Below are 21271 nucleotides of genomic sequence, written 5' to 3'. Positions count from 1 at the left end.
TCATTATCACTTCATTGAGCAAGTTGGAGCTGGAGCAAGAGCATTGGAGCGAAGAGCAAGTGCTGAGGAGTGAGGAGCAACTGCCAAGGACCGAGGAGCAAGCCTGCAGAGGTAAGTAACTTAGTAATCTAGTTAGTTTAGCTGGTTAGGTAGTTAATTTAGTTGATTTAATTTAGTTGTTTGAGTTTAACTGTTTAAAAATCATGTATTTAAATTAAATTAATAAATTAAATGAATTAATCCCAATAAACTAAATTAATTTGCAGATTCAAGACTCAAAACCCTACAAACATCAAACACCATGGACCTGGGGATATTTATTGGCATTTTCCTCTTCCTGGTCCCTTTTATGGTTATTATGGTGGTGGAGAGTAGGAAACGGAGGGGGCCTCAAACTGAAGAGGTGGATGAAGAAGCCGGAGGAAGTCAAATGGGTGAAAACCCCAGTGAGGAGGAGGTGGAGGAGGGTGAACATGACCCTCAAAAAACTAAACAAGACCAAACTCCATTGTGGAAATATGTTCATAGGGCTGAAACAGGGAGAGGGGGTGGAACCACTAAATTTCATTGCCCCCATTACTCAAAGCAAAGCTTCCTTCCGGATCCGTTCCAGCCTCAAGCCTCTAACAAACTCCTTCCATGACTCTCTCCATGATGTCATAAATGGTGGATGAACATCAACACACAAGGAAACAAAGGTTTCCTGTACAAAATGGGGGAAGTGCAGAAGGCACAAGGGACTTTAGACCTGGTCAAGGGAAAAATCTCAGCATAATAACCTTTCTCTCTCTTCTCTCCTCCCTTAGGCCTTCCCTTTGAGGTCTTTTTATACCACTCCCAAAGTAGTTTTTTAGTTAAGAGTTGGTTGGGAACAGTTGGGCCATGGGCACTAACAGGTGATCAGCAGGTAAAACCCGCGATCTCCGCCCGAAAATAAGGAGTTTTATATTTTTTTAAGTGTTTTAATACATACACGCGGGTTGGCTATACACATACCCGCGTATACACGCGTTTAACTCAGGGCAATGTCGCGTATAAGGGATAAAACATTGTTTTTTAAATTTTAGGACCAGGTCTGGAAGGAGGGGTTGCCCTAGGCCATGAGTACAACATCACAAACCATAAAAGTGGGATTTGGAGCTATAACAGTCCACTTAGAGAAGGCAACTTCAAGAACATCAAAATCTAAGGAAGGCAAGCCATCAAGTCTTCAAAGAGGAAGAAAATATACTACATCTCAAAAATATATCAAGTAAGTACATGTCCCCTTCTGAATATACATCAATGCATTTTTGCAAGGAAAGCAATAAATTGGTAGGTACCAATAACTTTCTTGCATGGAAAAAGAGGAATGATCTACTTCTAAAGGAGAATGAACTCCTAGAACATGTCAAACGGAATATCACTATCCCTGCTAAATAACAAACTCAAGCCTTATCCAAGTACAATAAGGATGAGACAAGAGCTCAAAGGATTCTAATAGAATCAATCAAAGACTATCTCATTCCCTATGTCTCCAAATTTAAGACATCGAAAGAAATTTATGACAAGCTAGTAGAGTTATTCTCAGTATCTATAACCAGAGAAGTGATATCTCCAAGGAATGAATAGCTCCCTACTTCATTAAAATCTCATAAATGAGAGATCAACTTCAAGAACTTGAGGAAGTCATGTCTGACAAAGAGAAGAAAACTGTAGTACTCAATGCTCTACCTGTGGAGTGGGGAAACTTCACATCAAGCATATATGCCAAGAAGGAAGCAACCACTCTTAGTGAAATGTGGTCCCTATACAGAACAGAGGAAACTAGACTTAAGGTAAAGGAAGAAGTGGAATCAAAGGAGAAATCATTTTCTACCATGGCCAAGAGAAAGGGTAAATTTGCAAAATTTGGTCCATGAAGAACAAACAACAAATACATGTCCAAAATCCAATGTTTTGGATGCCAAGAATATGGAAACTACAAAAGGAATTGTCCTAAGCTTAAGAAGGACAACAACAACAAAAGAAGTGGGAAGAAGCTCACATAACTCAAGAGGTGAAAGAATAAGGAAAGAAGCAAAAGAAGGAAGATCCTTCGGATCTCTAATATGACTAGGTCAAACTCTTTACTTCTAGACTTCTTTAAAAGTTTTGAGTAGGATAAGAGCATGTAGGAATAGATTAAAATTGCATGGCTAGAAACATCCTCTAGAATATAGAAGCATGATGTACATAGAGTTCCATATACTCATGAAGATATAACATTTATGATAAGAACAAAAATGCATGAGTAGAAATATTTTCTAGAATATAGGAGCATGGCCGATATAGCTCAAGATATTCATGTAGAAGAAGAATATATAGTATAGGACCTCATCCACGATTAAAGAAAATACATCATAAGAGGAATCTTAGAAGACCTCCATCATCAAAAGAAAAGAAACATTTTCAAGGCAAGGATCTTTAAGATCCTATGATGGAATATTCAAAAGAAGGTTCATGGACCAAAGCAGATGTATCATTGGGAATCCCATTCATGGGATTCAAGAAAAGGATGATACACAAGTAAGATAAGATGAAGCAAGAAGGGCCACAACAAGGAAAACCAAATGAAGCTAAGATGATAAAAGGAGAATCAAGATGAGGTATGTATGCATCAAGATTCAGTCATGTTATCATTTGTATATTATTGAGTCATGGGAATAGTTCTATAACATGATCAAGTATGAAATAATCTCTTTCACCAATGACATGCTCAAAGGAATGTACCACAATGTAATGAAGGTCAACAAAAGAATATGCTCACATAAGGAGCATAAAATTGTTGACTAAGAAGCAAGAAGAAATTCTAACAAATCCAGAAAGCAAGGAATGAAGGAATGCACTCACAAGAAGCATTAGATGGTTGAACTATCTATATGAGAAGAAGCAAATGAAGAAAGAGATTAAGCATGTGAAGAACACCATGATCACTAAGATTCACTATCTGATAAATGATTTGATGATATCTCCCGAAAGAAGGCAGGACAACTCTGATAAAGAGAGAAAGGACCCTTGACACCTATGAAGATCTTGGAGATATGAAAGATGAAGATAATTGATTCTACTATACAAAGCTGTCGTGATGAATAATCCATCTAGCAAAAGAAAAAGAAAAAAAATAGTGTTGAAGAAATATCAAGATGAAGTCATAATGGGCTACTAGGTAAAATCATGTAAACAAGAAAGTACAATGAAGCATCCATGAGAAGAATATTCCGAAGCATGGACAAGATGACAAAGGAGTAGCCAATATGACAAGAAAACCTGATGTATGACATGAAAGTCACTTTCCACGAAGGAAGCAATGCCATGAAAAACCAGGGAGGAAAGTGATCGATGGATGGTGCCCTACCTAGAAGAAGTTCAAACAAAGACTTCATGAAATCAAGGAAGGAGATCAAGCAGCTGAAGGACCCATGAAGAAGAAGTTGTTGATGAAGTAAAGAGTCCCCAGTTAAGAGGGAGCTCTGACAGGTCCCTGATCAAGAGGGAGTTTTGGATCACCCTTGATTACAAAGGAGCGACAATTGTGTTTTCATTTCATGGGTCATGCACTAGACCAGGACTAACAGTCGTAAGTCTAGATGAAGGCCATTAATGGAAATGTAGACACAAGATAGACACAACATTCTTGTCTTCAGTTGGGAAGAAAGAATGGGAGGATTAGGTAATCATCTAACATCTGATACCTTTTGAGGATGACTAGGGCATCCAAGACAAGAGTAGGCAAGAGGATGATATTCTTTGAGGGTTGGGAACCCAAGATAAGAATATTCCTAGAAGGTCATACTCGAAGAACACCCGGGTGGGTATGTACCTTGAGATACAATGATGAAGGTGTCTATAAATCATTGGTCTTGCCGGAATTGTAGCTCATGTATCGTAGAGAGATGGAGTTGTTAGTCAAGGCCTTGCACTATGACAATTTTGATGGATATGATGTTATAATAGATGGATTGCTAATATGGTTTCTCTTATGTGAATTCTTCAATATTTATAATAGCCAAACACCTTGGAATATTGTATGAATACCTCCCTAGTTAAGAGGGAGTGTTGAAGGAATTAGGTTTGGTCTTCATAAATGTACTTTTGATATTTGTACTTATTCAAGAAAAGAAATATTATTTTTATAATATATGTCAATGAGTTTCTTGATCATTGAAATAGGTCTAGCACTATTTAAAGTGTTATAGGTGAGTCAAATAGTCAAAAGAATAGGTTGAAGACCTTAAGGGCATGTTATACCTTGTATGTGTATGTATTATGGTCAAGAGAATACCTCCAAGCAACGACATCATAAAAAGAAGATATTTGAAGCATAAAAGTCAAGTCAACCTCAATTCAGCCTAAAAGAAGGACCAAACTCCTATATATAAGAGTCATTTCACCTCTCCAAGACAACGTAATTCATCTCTGAAATTAGCATAGAAAACGAGGAAGAAAAAGGGTGATCAAGTGACAAGAAAGGGAGCCTCTAGTGCAGCGTACAAGGATGAATCTAGGCCAAAGTTTAAGGGATTGTTTTCTAGGGTAGAAAACAGTCACAAGTGCAAGAAACAGAGCCTCTTCCTACAGTCATTATAACACTATCATTATAGTCACATAATATCATTGTTTTGGAAATTTAAGCAAACCTATAGGGCCCCTCACTCAAGCGTAGAAGGAGCTCTCTCAAGCGAAGAAGGAAGAGATCTACATCACCAAGAAAACAGTCACACGTGCAAAGGTAAAGAGGCAGTCCTTACTATCATAACAACCCTCTCTTGACAGTCATAAAAGTTCATTGGTTAGCTAAGAGAGTGAAGGGATCACCATAAGGGAAGGATCTCATCAAAGTTATGTCTTCTAGAGAAAGTATAACAAGACTTACCAACAATTGAAAGAAGAACGAAGTGTCGAAACAAGGAAGATGAAGTGTTGGAAAACGAAGTGCCGGAAGAAGCGCCGAGAAACAAGGTGCAGAAAGAGGGAAAGACTTGACTTATGCTTGGAGGATATTCTTGTCAGGGGTCTAGGGTTTGGCATTGATCAATAGAAGCTTCGATAAGAGAAATTCACTAAAGGGTTTTCCTCTCAAGAGAAGAGAGGTTTTGACCCTGGCAGAGAGCCAACATCTTGTGTTCTTGTTTTTATGTTTTGGTAGCAGTTTGATGAAATACACACATATGCATTAATAATAATAATAAGAAGATTACGCTAAAAAGAAAATTAAAAAGACTCCACAATTTGTTATCAAGTAACGTAGAATCACACTACACCACTTTGCCCTAGATTCTTCAACAAAATAAACATGGTTGATCGTGGTTAACCATGGTTGATTTTCATATTGAGACAATATTTATGAGAAAGCAATGTTGGACCATGGTTGATCATGGTTGAGCATGATTGGTTTTCATATCAAGACAATATTTGTCACATTGCGACTTTGGACCATGGTTGATTTTCATATTGAGAAAAACTTTGTTACAATGTGACTTTGAAAGATGGTTGACTATGATTATAAACCCAAGGGATTTATGTTAAACCCAGGGATTTATATTTTAAATCCTATGAATAATATTACACCCTATAAAAATAAATCTTTAGATTAATAAATTCAATGAATTAATATTATAAACCAAAAATAATAATAAATCCAAAAAATTAATACTATAAACCCTTAACATTATAAACCCAATTTTTATTTATTTTTATTGAAACATAATAATTAAATTTTATAATTAAAATTCAAGTTATTAAATTAATAGTTTTTTAATTTTTCCAATTGAATACATAATATATCAACTTTTTTTTAATCGAATTTCCATGAACTATAAAATTGTCATACTCGAAAAGAGGAAAAGAAAATAATAATAACAAATAGTATCTCAATTCTCATTTTCTTGTTCAATAATTACACTCCCCAAAAAATTTAAGGATAAAATAAAGGAGTTGTCTTTAGTGCGACTTTTTGGAACCTTTTACGGTGGGTTTTTCCGGTCAAATTTCTCTAAAATCCCATAGGAATTTATTGAAATCACAAGCTTGATGGGTAATCATGTGCAATCGAAGTGCCCTAGGAGGTTTTCCAGGTGTTGAATCTATGTATAGAGTCAAAAAAGCTAGTTTAAATAACACAAATCAAGATTTCACGTCAAATATTTCCACTCGATTCCAACACCTGAAAGTCCAAAAAATCACATTAAAAACAACTCCTAAAACAAATCTTTTTTTTTTTTTTTTTTAATATTGTAATCTTGCTCTCCATAAAATGACAAGGCGTTGAACAGATAGATCATTAATATTGTTTATCTGTATATTTAATTTCCATTTTAACGTAATATTTGTTTGAATTTATGGTTTGGAAAATTAAACGGAAGTGAAGTGGAGTGCCTTAGGACTGAAAATACGTTTTCTTTTGTTTGGTGACCGGAATCAACTAATATCAATTCTAATATAAATATTTGTTTTTTTAAATAATATCACTGTTATATTTAGGGATTTTTTTATTATAAAATATATGTTTTCATATTATTAATAAATATAAATGATAAAAATTATGATTATTGATATTAAAAGATATAAGAATTATTATGAAAAAGAATAAGGTTGTATAGTTAGCATTCTGTGTCGTTTACCTCAATTATTGAGTTTTGAGGTATGAATTAGCTTCTACATTTGAACAAGGGCTATAGAGTAGTTATTCTCACTTAGTTTAAACATAATAAAAACATACAATTTTATATTAATAAAAATTACAATTAAAATAGCAAGATAATTCATGATTGTATTGATAATAAGAACACTATTTGTGGATGGTTTCTTTTATAAACTTTAATATCATATTTGTTCATTTTAATCTATTATTTGTATTTGTATAGAAAATTTATATTTTTTAGACAAAAGGTATAATTGCCTTCTAGAAACTCTCTCATGGGAAAAGATGGATTTTTGTTGTTAGATTAAAATATCGTTAAGTAAAATACAATAAAAGAAAAGATTGCAATTGATAAATGGCTCATAGAACTCAAGGTTTTCATCACTAGCTTCATCCATGCATGTGAATGGAAGATTATACATGGATGAAGAGGAACTTTTAGAATAATCACACTAGGCTATTGATGTTGAGTGGTGATAACTAATTTGATTTTATGTTTTCACCATCATTTAATTTTAGTCACCTCTTTAATATATTATAAATTTTCAAAAAAAAAATCATTAATAAAATAATGAAAATTATCTCTACCTTCTTGTTATTCTCTCCTTGCATTTAATAGAACTAATTCAACCAAAAAAGCAAAAAAACCTAAACTTTAGAGGTTTATTAGTTGTATAGGTGGAATTCTCCTTGAATTCTACTTAAAACAAATAGTACCAATATCCCAAGGTTATAATGAAATTTTTGTTCCAAAATATTTTTATACTAAACTTAAAACTATAAATAACTTGAATTATTTAAAATCTATAATATTTAATAATACTAAAACTATGCCCTATAATACTTATAAATAATGATTAATTACATTAAATATTAACTCTGTCTAAATACTAAAAAAATAAAATATAAAAAGTAAAACAAAAATTAAATAACTATATTAAAATTTGTTATTTAATTGAAAAAATATATAATTATTTTTTTTAATCATGGCAAGTCTGATTATTACTATCACACTAAAAATATTCTAAATTTGTTAAATTTGGGAGTTTTTGAGATTCTCTGGGGAAGTTTGACCAAAGAGCTATAATTGTGGCAGCACATAGATACAACCATTTCAAGCTATTCAAGAAGATAAAGTATGTTCCGGATATACCATTTTAAAAACCTCAGATGATACAATACTATCATTGTTGTCTCCGTCTCTGACCTAATTGAAAATAAAAATATTATGATATTTCTTAAATAGAATAAGAAGATTTTAAATGAGCGATTCGTTTATTGCATAGTATTTAATATTTATTTTTATGTTAAAATATATTTTTAGATCGAATAGAAAGATATTTTATATTTTTAATATAACATTGTAACATAATAAGGTTGATAAGTCTATACAGGTTCAAATATAATGTTGATATGAAAATAATTAATTAATATAAAATAAATATAAATATAATATTTTTACATATAATTTGAAAAAAATAATATTAATTAATTATAAATTTTTAATTATTATATCTTCATTGTTATGTATATATATATAAAATTCTAACATTTTCTTATTTAGTTTTTTCTAAACAAATAGAAATAAAATATTGTTTTTTTTTAACAAAATTTTCTTATGATTGATTAAAGTAATTGCAAGGTTATAAAAGTTGATAAAAGCAAGTTATAAGTAAATACATACATATATTTTAAAAGTATACAAACACAACACAACTTGATGAGAAACAATTGTACAAATTTAGTATAAATCTAATATTCAATTTATCAATATAAAAGAATAATTGGATTGACCTCAATACTATTACGTTTCCATCCATCTATATTTAGTTGTAGCTATATTTCAATGCTATTACGTTTCCATTCACCTATATTTAGGTGTATCTATATTTGGAATGATATAATAATACGGCCATAAATAATATAATATGCCTTTGACATGTCTAATCACCATCTTGATCCACTTATTTCATTACTTTTAAGAAGCAAATCCCAGTAGACCCTATACGCTTTGACCATACTCGCAATAATGTCTTCTCTGCATAAAATTAGTGTTTTAATTTCCATAAGAATCATCATAATATTTTATTATATATATATATGAAAAAAAAAAAAAAAAGTGACACTACGCACTTTGAAAAGTTCAAATTGACATTCCATATTTTCCATTAACGTCCCATCAATATTTAGATTCAAAAATGCATGACAAGATGGATTCCATTATTAAGAATCAATGAAATCTTATTCTTTGCAATAACTATAATTGTTACTAAGTAAAATTTCATATCAATTACCTATATATCTCATTATACACAAAATTCACATCTATGTATTTCGGTTCGGTACAGCAAGAACAATAATAAATCATCACGATAGCTTTCCTGTACTAGTTGTACTAAACATGTCCTATCAATAAAATAGAATGTACTATGTACTGAAAACGATGTGATGACTCAGAATAAGACCTGAGCTGCTTTAACCAATCACAATTCAAAAAACTTTAAAATTAATATAATTAAAAAAAAATGATTTTTTTTATAAAATTAAAATTACACAATTTTGTTTCATTTTTAGTCAAAGAAAAGTATTGCAGGTTCAACTCATTATCAAATGCATAACACCTACCATGCGACCGGGATAACAATATGATATACATCTTGGAATCATAATTTTAAATGGTAGAAATTATACTATCAACGGATCGACATATCAAAATCATTTACAATTCAGAAAGTTCACATGAAGTTTCGCCTTTTGTGGGTCTGTCCGGCCATCAATTGATCGCGATGTGGGGATTGTTGGTCTGCTAAAGTGAAGTTTGTAGGAAGTTTGTGGTTTCTATTCCGAGCAGATTAACATTTTCCAGTGTTTTGGATTATTTTGTTTATAATATCTGTGTGATATTTATTTAACTTGTAGTTTAATTTATAGATGAAATAATTTTTTCATCATAATTCACTAAAATTTTGCAATACAATTTCAAGCATTATAGTGATAGGTTTTTATTATTGTTTAGACATTATTTTGCAATACATTTCAAGTAGTATAGTGATAGGTTCTTATTATTGTTTAGACATTCAGTTGAAAGTTTTTGTAAGAGGAATAAAAAAGGACTTAGGTGATTGATTTAATTTTAATTAATAGTAATTAATTAATTAATAGTGATCCATATAAATTAATAGTAATTAATTTAATAATTTAGATTAATTAAATATCTATTTATTAGTGTAATAATGAAGTATGGGGTTGAAGAGAGTCGTGGAGAAAGATTGAGATGATTCAAAAGCAATTCATGACCTACAATCTTAAGATCAAGTGAAATACCTCCTATCATATCCTCCTATGGACGTTGGTCTCTCCCCTGTTGAAAGCACAACTATGTTTAAGTATCTAATGTATAAAAAGAAGCTTTACAACATGGAATATGAGAAGCTTCCTAAACTACTTCTAACTTTAGTAAAAACCCCACTTTTGCCTCAAATGTGGGTGGCATAAGGATGCCCAGTCTTGGCTCAACCATTAGGGGATAAATGAGGAGATCATCCTAGGAAAGGGATAGTGTCAAAGATACTATCACCTCCAAATTAAAGGTTGAGATTTGGGATGATAAGAAGTTGGAGGTTAAAAGAAAGATAAGATATTATAATGAGGTGATCAACTCCACCTTTGAGAACCATAATTATCTTTTTGTTTTCACCAGCGCTAAGGAAAATATGAACATTGCTAAGATAAGAACTAATTCTCATGAGCTTCTAAGTGAAACTGGACAGTGGTCTACTCCTGAGACTCCCTGGGATTGGGATGATAGAATTTTTCAGTTTGCCGTACTAAGAGGGTGGAGGATGAAAATCACTTTCTTTTAGATTGTCCTACCCTTTCTCACATCCACTCTCATTTCCCTAACCTCTGTCACACTTCCAATCTTCTTGACTTGTTAAGCCAACCCAACTATAATGATCTTGGTGCGCTTCTTTCACTTGTTTTTGAACACATAAATAAGATTCTAAAGAATTACAATTAGATTCTTCTTCTTTTAAAGTCCGTTAGACTGCATTAGTGTTAATAGACATTAATCATCATCATTATCAATAAGTTTAATATTAACTAATTAATTAAAATGACTTAATTAATAATAATTTTTTAGTAATTAAAAAATTATATTTAATAATTGAATCATTATTCTTTTATATATAATATTTGTAAAGTACTTAATTAATAATATTTTTTTTATTAATTAAAACTTATATTTAATAATTGAATTATTATTCTTTTATATATAATATGCATTTTGTTTATTATATATCATATTTTTATTTTATAATAGTCACTAGTTGAATACGTTTTATTTTCCATTTTTATTAAATAAATATAAATCTAAATGTTTATTCAAAAACCCAACTAGACAACTAGACATCGCTGCGTTTCCATTATATATCAGAAAAACATAGTAAAACAAAAGATTAGCACTCTTCGTCTCTCAAAACAGAAAACCAATATTTGAGATTGCTAAAACCATGAGTTACAAAGAATTTTGAACCAAGATTACAAGCAAATGTCAAAATTATATGTAGAAAGCACCCCTGCATAGGAAAAAACGTTACCCTTGATCTTAAGGGTTGATCTTAACCTACACTTTTTTATAATCGTATTTGTTTCTTCTTATACCATAGATGCCAAATTAAAATAATATACATTTATATTACTCTTTAATCCATTAACATTTAACCTTTATTATCATTAGTATTAACTTTTTCATATATTCCTCCATTAACATGAATTTAATTGGGAGACCCATAGTTGGTTTGTTAGGAACATTCAAGCTATCAAAAATTTAAACGTACCATCTTTAAAATATGTTAGTTAAATGATATTCTTTAGAGAGGCCGACTCACTCCGAGAAAGGTATTTCCACTCAACCCTAGATGCTTGATTCTAAATATAGTCTTTTTTTTTCTTCTCATAAAATACCAAATGGTCATTAAGAAAATATTAATGGTTAATTGTTAACGGAATTTGACAGGTTAATGGTTTTTATGGATATGGAAGTAATAATGGTTTGTCACGGCTAATAAATGATTTGCGAAATTAATTTGTGATTAAAAATTTGGAATAAAAAATGATGATGATGATGATTATCGTCTATTAAGATACAATCTTCCAGGTTGCCACGACTCTTTGCACTCCTCACGACTCTTTGCATTCCTCATCGCAGCTATCCATGAAGTTCACGTTGCCACGATTCTTTGCACTCCTCATCGCAGCCATCCATGAAGTTTTTAGACGAAAAATATTCATGCAACAGTCTATCCTAGCCCTCGATAAATAAATAAAATGAAATTTCATCGCTGGACTTTTATCATGAATTGAAATATATACGCTTATAAGTGAAAAATGTGGTTCACTTTATGATGAAAATCGATGAAAAATGTGGTTCACTTTCCGATGAAAGTTGATCATTTCTTCAAATCTATTCATTTGTCTCAACGTCAAATTGATGAAAAATTTGCCTGTCAAGCAATCTCTGGATTGTTAATGGCAGACATCCAAAAGATGGACATCGGCTCCATTGGCTATTCATAAATGGACAGTCTTAAGAAACAATTTTTCCCATGCTAAGCAACAAACAATTTTCTATGTCTAACCAGGTAACAATTTTTCCCACATGGAATTTTTATTGGAATTTAGTGATTTTTTGAAATTGAATAGTTTTTTAATAATGGAAATGGATTAAACATTTTCAAAACCCTTCAAAGCACCTAAATTTCTGAGACTTGAAAATTGTAATATAGATTTCTAAAAATAATTTCTATCAAAAAACTATTCATTTCTGCGGAAAATTGTTACATATTTAGACTATATAATTAACTATAAAAACTAATAATACAAACTAAATATGTAATTTCAAAAAATCAAACATAATAAAAGACCTAACAACCCACCTCACCCACTCAACCTAATCTTAGTTGAATATATTTTTATGACATTTGTTACGTCATAAGTTTAAACCATCTTAATTGGCAATAATGGGATAGTAGTTTTAAATTCATAATGATGTTATGCAATTAATTCGGGGGTGTATTTTTTGTTTCTTTCTAAAATAAAAAGTGGAAATATTATACCAAAAAGAACTTGTGACGAAGCTAGTAACAATCATAAAAAGATTTTTTTTATGAATAACATAATGGATTTAAATTTTTTTTTTTTTTAATGAATAACATAATGGATTTAAAAAAAGAGAGGAAACTTTAAGAATTACATAAGAGAGTTTGAGTTTGCTATTGTTTGAAATTATTATATTGTAAGAGAGTTTTTTATTGTTTAAAATTATTCTATGGTAAAAGAGTTTGTTATGGTTTTAATATTATTGTATTTTAAGAGAGTTTGTTATTGTTTAAAATTATTTTATATTTATTTTAATTTTGGATTTACTAAGTGTTGAAAGGGATCAAAGTTATTGAAGTGTAAACTTGCTTTAGAGTGAAAAGAGATTTGGTACTCCGCACAATATTGTATTTTAAAAGAGTTTGTTATTGTTTAAAATTATTTTATATTTATTTTAATTTTGGATTTACTAAGTGTTGAAAGGGATCAAAGCTATTGAAGTGTAAACTTGTTTTAGAGTGAAAAGAGATTTGATACTCCACACAATGATTTCACTGCTAAGTCTACGAAGGCATACATACTCTACCCCCCTTCGGTTTTGAACTTGTGACCTCTTTGAAGGAACGCACCATGGTTTGTCAAAACCTGAAGCCAAAAAACCATCAAAACCATGGGTTGTCAAACCCTAGAGCCAAAAAACCATCAAAGGTAAATTGGCTATTTTACCTCAATTTTATTATTATTATTATTATTATTATAATAATAATAATATAATTTGACCAAGTCAAAAATTTTACATAATAGGATAGGACAGGACAAGACACCATCTCTTCCATACTTGGTTGGATAGACCATCTCCACCTAATTATTGTATTCTAAGAGAAATTGTTATTTTTTAAAATTATTATATTTTAGGTTTACTTATAGGGACATATTTAACCAAAAATTATATTATACCAAAACATTAAAAAATATAAAAATATATATGTTTAGTAATTTCCTTCTCCTAAGAAATATATTTTAGTAGAGAATTTCACTAATTAATATGCATGCCTTTGTTCAACTTGAGAATAGTTTTCTTAAATTTGAGTCGTCAAACTTGGAGCCAAAAAACCACCAAAGGTAAATTGACTATTTTACCTCATTTATTATTATTATTACTAATTAATTATTTTCTTTTATTTTTAAAATTTTAATTTTAATTTTGATTTTATTTCTATTTTTATTTTTATTTTTAGTTTTATGTAATTTGACCAAGTCAAAATGTTTTAATAATAAGATAGGACAAGACAACATCTCTTCCATAAGTAATATGATAAGACAGGACAACATCTCTTCCATACTGAGGAGAGTGTCTCTCACAATTATTATATTCTGAGAGAGTTTGTTATTGTTTAAAATCATTATATTTTAGGTTTACTTATAAGGATATGTTTAACAAAAATTTCTATTATACCACTAACTTAAAAATATATAATAAAATATATGTTTAGTGATTGTCCCCTCCTAAGTAATATATGTTGGTGGAGAATTTTGCTAATCAATATGGATGGTTTTGTTCAACTTGAGAATAATTTTCTTAATTTTGAATTGAGGTTGAAGAGAGAGACTCATTGCTAATATTGATTTCCAATCCCTTAACATGACGCATTATGTTGCCAAGGCATCAATCTTATGTTGTGTTGGACTAAAATATTTGTGATTATCACATGTTGAGAGAAACATTGATATTTGTTCTCATGAACTTTTGATGTTAGCAAGAACATAGAGCTTTCATTACACTATATAGATTCCCCATTCCTTTGTAATGTTCTTCTAAATTCTAGGATATCTCTGTGGTCCATGATCTTTTGGCCCAAATAAAATTTCACTAAGAGCTGAGCCAACTCAGAAAGAGAGTGTCAAAAATTAAAACCTGTGTTCCATATACTTGATAAAGGGATAACAAGCATATTGGCTTTCTACAAACAACTACAACCTTAAATTTTAACCTAATGGAAATCATCCAAAAAAATTTAAATCACAACACAAATGAACAACACCTAGGTTCTTATGGATAGCTGGAGACAAGTGAGGAAGTTGGAACTGGAAATTAAAAAGACAAAAAACCTTGGCTATAGACCTTTTTTTAAGATAGTTCCAAAGCACAAGAAAAAAAAGAACATAGTCAATAAAATTCAATGGGACATACACACGAGCAATAGTTCATTGAATTCCTTTGAATCATAGAATATAAATTTCCAATTTCCAAAGAAACAACCCTAGGACAAATAGATTTTTACATGGAAAACATGAATCGACCTAGTTACATTCCAATAGATGTTGGAATCTCCAAACTAAATTAGGGCCATTAACCCACCTTGCCAACAAAAATCCATACAGCCAAATTCGTGAGATAGGAAAAGGGTTAATACTCGCATATAGATGGGACGGTAATGTGTCCTCGCATATCCCCACCCCCACACATAGAATAGATGTATTATATGTTACAACATGTGGATATTAATGGATAATTAGATGTGGCATATTAATTCATACGTTGATAACTTAGGATATAAAACAATGCAATATTGCTCTCTCCTCCGCCCCCAACAATTTTTTTTCCAATTCCTTTAGATTTAAAGAGATGGATTTATTGGGCCATGAATCTACTTCTAAGTTGAGGCCATGCAAAACTTAATAACATGAAACTCTAATTTGGTTGGTGCTCCAAATTTGGTCGAGTTATTTCCTTTATATAGTGAATTTCTCAGGTCAAACTCCCTTAATGAGGCCGAATTGTTATTTTTTGAGGCCAACTTGGTGGAGGAGGCCTAGAAGACCTATTTTACATAAAAATAAATTTCTTTCTTGACACAAGAAGCAGAAGAAGGATCTTTTACATGATGACAAGGACAATGACTCTTGACATAAATCCTAGAAGCCTGTAATGGAGGCTTTGACCTATTAACTATTGACCCAAGCATGAAAATCATACTTTAATAAGTCAATTTCTTTTACAATAAAATTCATTTTTGTTTCTTTTGCAAATACATTACATCATGACTCAAATACAATTATGAAGATGGACACTAGTTACATTTTTCAACATCGTCAACTTAAAGGAGTATACAAAGTAGATTTCTCATGTGGTAAAATTTATATTGGAGAAACATGATGCTCTTCACAAAAAATACTAAAAGAGAATGGAGTTGACATTAAGAATGAATGGTCACACGATTCAGCCCTTGTTGAATACTCCTTGAAAACTAAACATCATATTTTCTTGGAGAATGCTAGGATCATCATTAGAGAAGACCACTACCAGAGAAGACAAACCAGAGAAGTCATTGAGATAATAAAACATCCCCGTAATATTAATAGGGATGGTGGAATTGAGATTAGTGGTAATCAGTTTCCTTTATTACCTTGGGCTATTCCCACTCCTTCTCATAAATGGTCCTCTTAGGTATGTCTCTCTTTCTTGTATCCTAAAACAATCCAACTAAAATAAGTAATATATATTGATTATAATATTTATTAATTAGATTATTATTTTAGTTATATTAATCATGCATATTATAATGTATTCATTTTTTAATACTAGTATGTATAATAACATTATTGTAAATTAACATAACATGATATGGATATTATTAAATGTTAATTTGGATATTAATGTATATACATTAACTAATTATTTTATATATATTAATTAGGATATTATAATGTTATATACACATTGATATTATTATTAATATATATACTAATATTATTATTAATATTAGATATATAATTTTTTTTTACTAATAAAGTAGTGTATTTGTATTATACATACTAGTAATTATAATATTATTATTGATATTAATTAACAATATTAATAATATTAGTACTAATATTTATTTGTCTATATATATATATATAACATTATTATATTTAGATTATAAGTAGCTATATCAATTTTACTTGTTCAATACCATAAGTATTATTAGCTTTCATACATTTTAGGTTTAGGGGTTTTAGTGAACCATTTAGCCTATTTTGTCTCTTTACCTCCTCTTTGCCTCTTCCTTCTTTCGACCATTGTCCCAAAGACGTATGCTCTTATGAATTCAAAATGTTGACATCTTTCAAACATCATTGTGGAAATCATGAATTCTCCATCTACAAAAACACACCTTAGAAATCTACAATATACCATGTCCATTTTCCATCTAAAATCTAGAAGTATGGACTAGGGAACCCAATAGACACCTCTAAGGTAGAGTTGACAATTTTGATGAGTTTTCCAACACAATAAACAAATCGATATTACATAATAAATGGAAGAAAGAAGCTAGAAGAAGCCTATTTCCTTAATACTTAAAGAAGGAAAAAACTCCTACCCTTGATGGCGAAGTTAAAAAGAGTGAAGAGGTTGAAGCATGGGTTCAGGCCTAAAGAAATATTTTAGAGTGCAAAAATACTCTAAAAAAATGAAGGCATGAGTATTAAATATTTAATATAAGAGGAAATGATGATATATGGTGAGAATACCTCAAGAATGTCAGCAAAATTTGAGAGAAGAAGTTGACCTAGAGTAATTTTGAGAGGTACTTCAACAATAATTTCCTATCTGAAATGTATTATGATGGAAAGATCGAGGAATTCCATGAGTACAAGTTGGGATAGCTCACTATGGAAGCATATGCCCAGAAGTTCATAAAAATATTGAGGAACGTACCTTATATTAGATATGAAAAAGATAAATATCTTGTGCTTCCTCAGTGGACTGCCACGATCCTATCAAGACTTAATAGAATTTGATGAAACTAATATAATAGAGGATACCATCTGGAAGGATAAATACTATTATGACCTATCAAAGCATAAGATATAATTATGAATGTAATGGAAATAGAAGTGAAATACCAACTCCAAGAATAAGGGATCCAAATCCTCACGCTATAGGCAGGCTAGGAAAAGCCTCAATTTCAACATACTAGCTAAGAGTGAATTCTAGCAAAAATTTCCCACTCCAAATGGGAATAATCCAATTCAACCAACGAAGGATGAGGCTAAATAACCAAGGAAAAATCTACTGAAGTGTTGGGGGTGCAGGGAAGAGCAAATGTTAATACATTGTCCACACTAATATCAAGATAAAAAAAGGGTGTATAATGTCCAAGAGGATACTACCATCAATGATGTGACCCGGGGTGTACCCCAGATCTATGTAACCATGGAAAATAGGAAAATAGACCACCAAGCCTTAGTGGTGGAGATGGAAGTTATACTTTCTAGCCACCCTGTTTCAATTTTAGTTGACTCCTATTCTAACCTTAGTTTTGTTACTTCACAAGTTGTTAAAGTCTATGCTTTATAGAGGAAATAGAATGCCAAGTCATGGCTAGTCCAATTAGCCACTAGGAACAAAAGGAAGGTGAATAATTCTATCAAAGCATGTTAATATGATATGAGTGGCCGAATTACACAAGTCAATTTAAATATCAACAGGTCAAAGTGGAATGTAAACACCCATCCAGATTTTTACAACCAATGTCAATCCTAGAATGGAACTGGGAAGTCATATCAATGGACGACATCATTGGTTTATTGAGAACCCCCAAGAAAAGTGATTTATTCATGGTTGTATTGGATAATTTGAGCAAAGTAACTCACTTTATACCTATGAAGTTTACATATGAGGAAATTGACATTTGCTAGACTTTCATGAAGGAGATTTTTAGATTGCAGGTTCAACTCATTATCAAATGCATAACACCTACCATGCGACCGGGATAACAATATGATATACATCTTGGAATCATAATTTTAAATGGTAGAAATTATACTATCAACGGATCGACATATCAAAATCATTTACAATTCAGAATTTTTGAAAATGTTAATTCCATAGACAATCAAAGTCTACGGCATATATGGTATGAAAACCCTCTTCTAATTCAGAATCAAGTAACTGAATCCAGTCGGGAGAGAATTGTTTGAGTTCACATTAAGTTTCGCCTTTTGTGGGTGTCTGTCCGGCCATCAATTGATCGCGATGTGGGGATTGTTGGTCTGCTAAAGTGAAGTTTGTAGGAAGTTTGTGGTTTCTATTCCGAGCAGATTAACATTTTCCACAGTCGAGTATGTGTTTTGGATTACCTTGTTTATAATATCTCTGTGATATTTATTTAACTTGTAGTTTAATTTATAGATGAAATAATTATTTCCATTATAATTTACTAAAATTTTGCAATACAATTTCAAGCAGTATAGTGATAGGTTCTTATTATTGTTTAGACATTATTTTGCAATACATTTCAAGTAGTATAGTGATAGGTTCTTATTATTGTTTAGACATTCAGTTGAAAGTTTTTGTAAGAGGAATAAAAAAGGACTTAGGTGATTGATTTAATTTTAATTAATAGTAATTAATTAATTAATAGTGATCCATATAAATTAATAGTAATTAATTTAATAATTTAAATTAATTAAATATCTATTTATTAGTGTAATAGTGAAGTATGGGGTTGAAGAGAGTCGTGGAGAAAAATTGAGATGATTCAAAAGCAATTCATGACCTACAATCTTAAGATCAAGTCAAATACCTCCTACCATATCCTCCTATGGACGTTGGTCTCTCCCCTGTTGAAAGCACAACTATGTTTAAGTATCTAATGTATAAAAAGAAGCTTTACAACATGGAATATGAGAAGCTTCCTAAACTACTTCTAACTTTAGTAAAAACCCCACTTTTGCCTCAAATGTGGGTGGCATAAGGATGCCCAGTCTTGGCTCAACCATTAGGGGATAAATGAGGAGATCATCCTAGGGAAAGGATAGTGTGAAAGGTACTATCACCTCCAAATTAAAGGTTGAGATTTGGGATGATAAGAAGTTGGAGGTTAAAAGAAAGATAAGATATTATAATGAGGTGATTAACTCCACCTTTGAGAACCATAATTATCTTTTTGTTTTGACCAACGCTAAGGAAAATATGAACATTGCTAAGATTAGAACTAATTCTCATGAGCTTCGAAGTGAAACTGGACAGTGGTCTACTCCCGAGACTCCCTGGGATTGGGATGATAGAATTTGTCAGTTTGCCGTACTAAGAGGGTGGAGGATGAAAATCACTTTCTTTTAGATTGTCCCGCCCTTTCTCACATCCACTCTCATTTCCCTAACCTCTGTCACACTTCCAATCTTCTTGACTTGTTAAGCCAACCCAACTATAATGATCTTGGTGCGCTTCTTTCCCTTGTTTTTGAACACATAAATAAGATTCTAAAGAATTACAATTAGATTCTTCTTCTTTTAAAGTCCGTTAGACTGCATTAGTGTTAATAGATGTTAATCATTATCATTATCAATAAATTTAATATTAACTAATTAATTAAAATGACTTAATTAATAATAATTTTTTAGTAATTAAAAATTATATTTAATAATTGAATCATTATTCTTTTATATATAATATTCGTAAATTACTTAATTAATAATATTTTTTTATTAATTAAAATTTATATTTAATAATTGAATTATTATTCTTTTTTATATATAATATTTGTTATTGTATATTGCATTTGGTTTATTATATATCATATTTTTATTTTATAATAGTCACTAGTTGAATAAGTTTTATTTTCAATTTTTATTAAATAAATATAAATCTAAATGTTTATTCAAATTTATTTGGGAAACCCAACTAGACAACTAGACATCGCTGCATTTCCATTATATATCAGAAAAACATAGTAAAACAAAAGATTAGCACTCTTCGTCTCTCAAAACAGAAAACCAATATTTGAGATTGCTAAAACCATGAGTTACAAAGAATTTTGAACCAAGATTACAAGCAAATGTCAAAATTATATGTAGAAAGCACCCCATAGGAAAAAACGTTACCCTTGATCTTAAGGGTTGATCTTAACCTACAATTTTTTATAATCGTATTTGTTTCTTCTTATTCAATAGATGCCAAATTAAAATAATATACATTTATATTACTCTTTAATCCATTAACATTTAACCTTTATTATCATTAGTATTAACTTTTTCATATATTCCTCCATTAACATGAATTTAATTGGGAGACCCATAGTTGGTTGGTTAGGAACATTCAAGCTATCAAAAATTTAAACGTACCATCTTTAAAATATGTTAGTTAAATGATATTCTTTGGAGAGGCCGACTCACTCCGAGAAAGGTATTTCCACTCAACCCTTGATGCTTGATTCTAAATATAGTCTTTTTCTTCTCATAAAATACCAGATGTTCATTAAGGAAATATTAATGGTTAATTGTTAACTGAATTTGACAGGTCAAGGTCAATGGTTTGTATGGACATGGAAGTAATAATGGTTTGTCACGGGTAATAAATGATTTGGGAAATTAATTTGTGATTAAAAATTTGTAATGAAAAGTGATGATGATGATGATTAATGTTTATTGAGATACAATCTTCCACGTTGCCACGCCTTTTTGCACTCTTTCTCATCGTAGCTATCCATGAAGCTCTTAGATGAAAAATATTCATGCAAC

Source organism: Pinus tabuliformis, chromosome 6, assembly GCF_031772625.1.
Source record: "Pinus tabuliformis cultivar Carrire ecotype Pingquan chromosome 6, CPIR1, whole genome shotgun sequence".
Classification (NCBI taxonomy): Eukaryota; Viridiplantae; Streptophyta; class Pinopsida; order Pinales; family Pinaceae; genus Pinus; species Pinus tabuliformis.
This window is presented reverse-complemented; position numbering follows the sequence as displayed.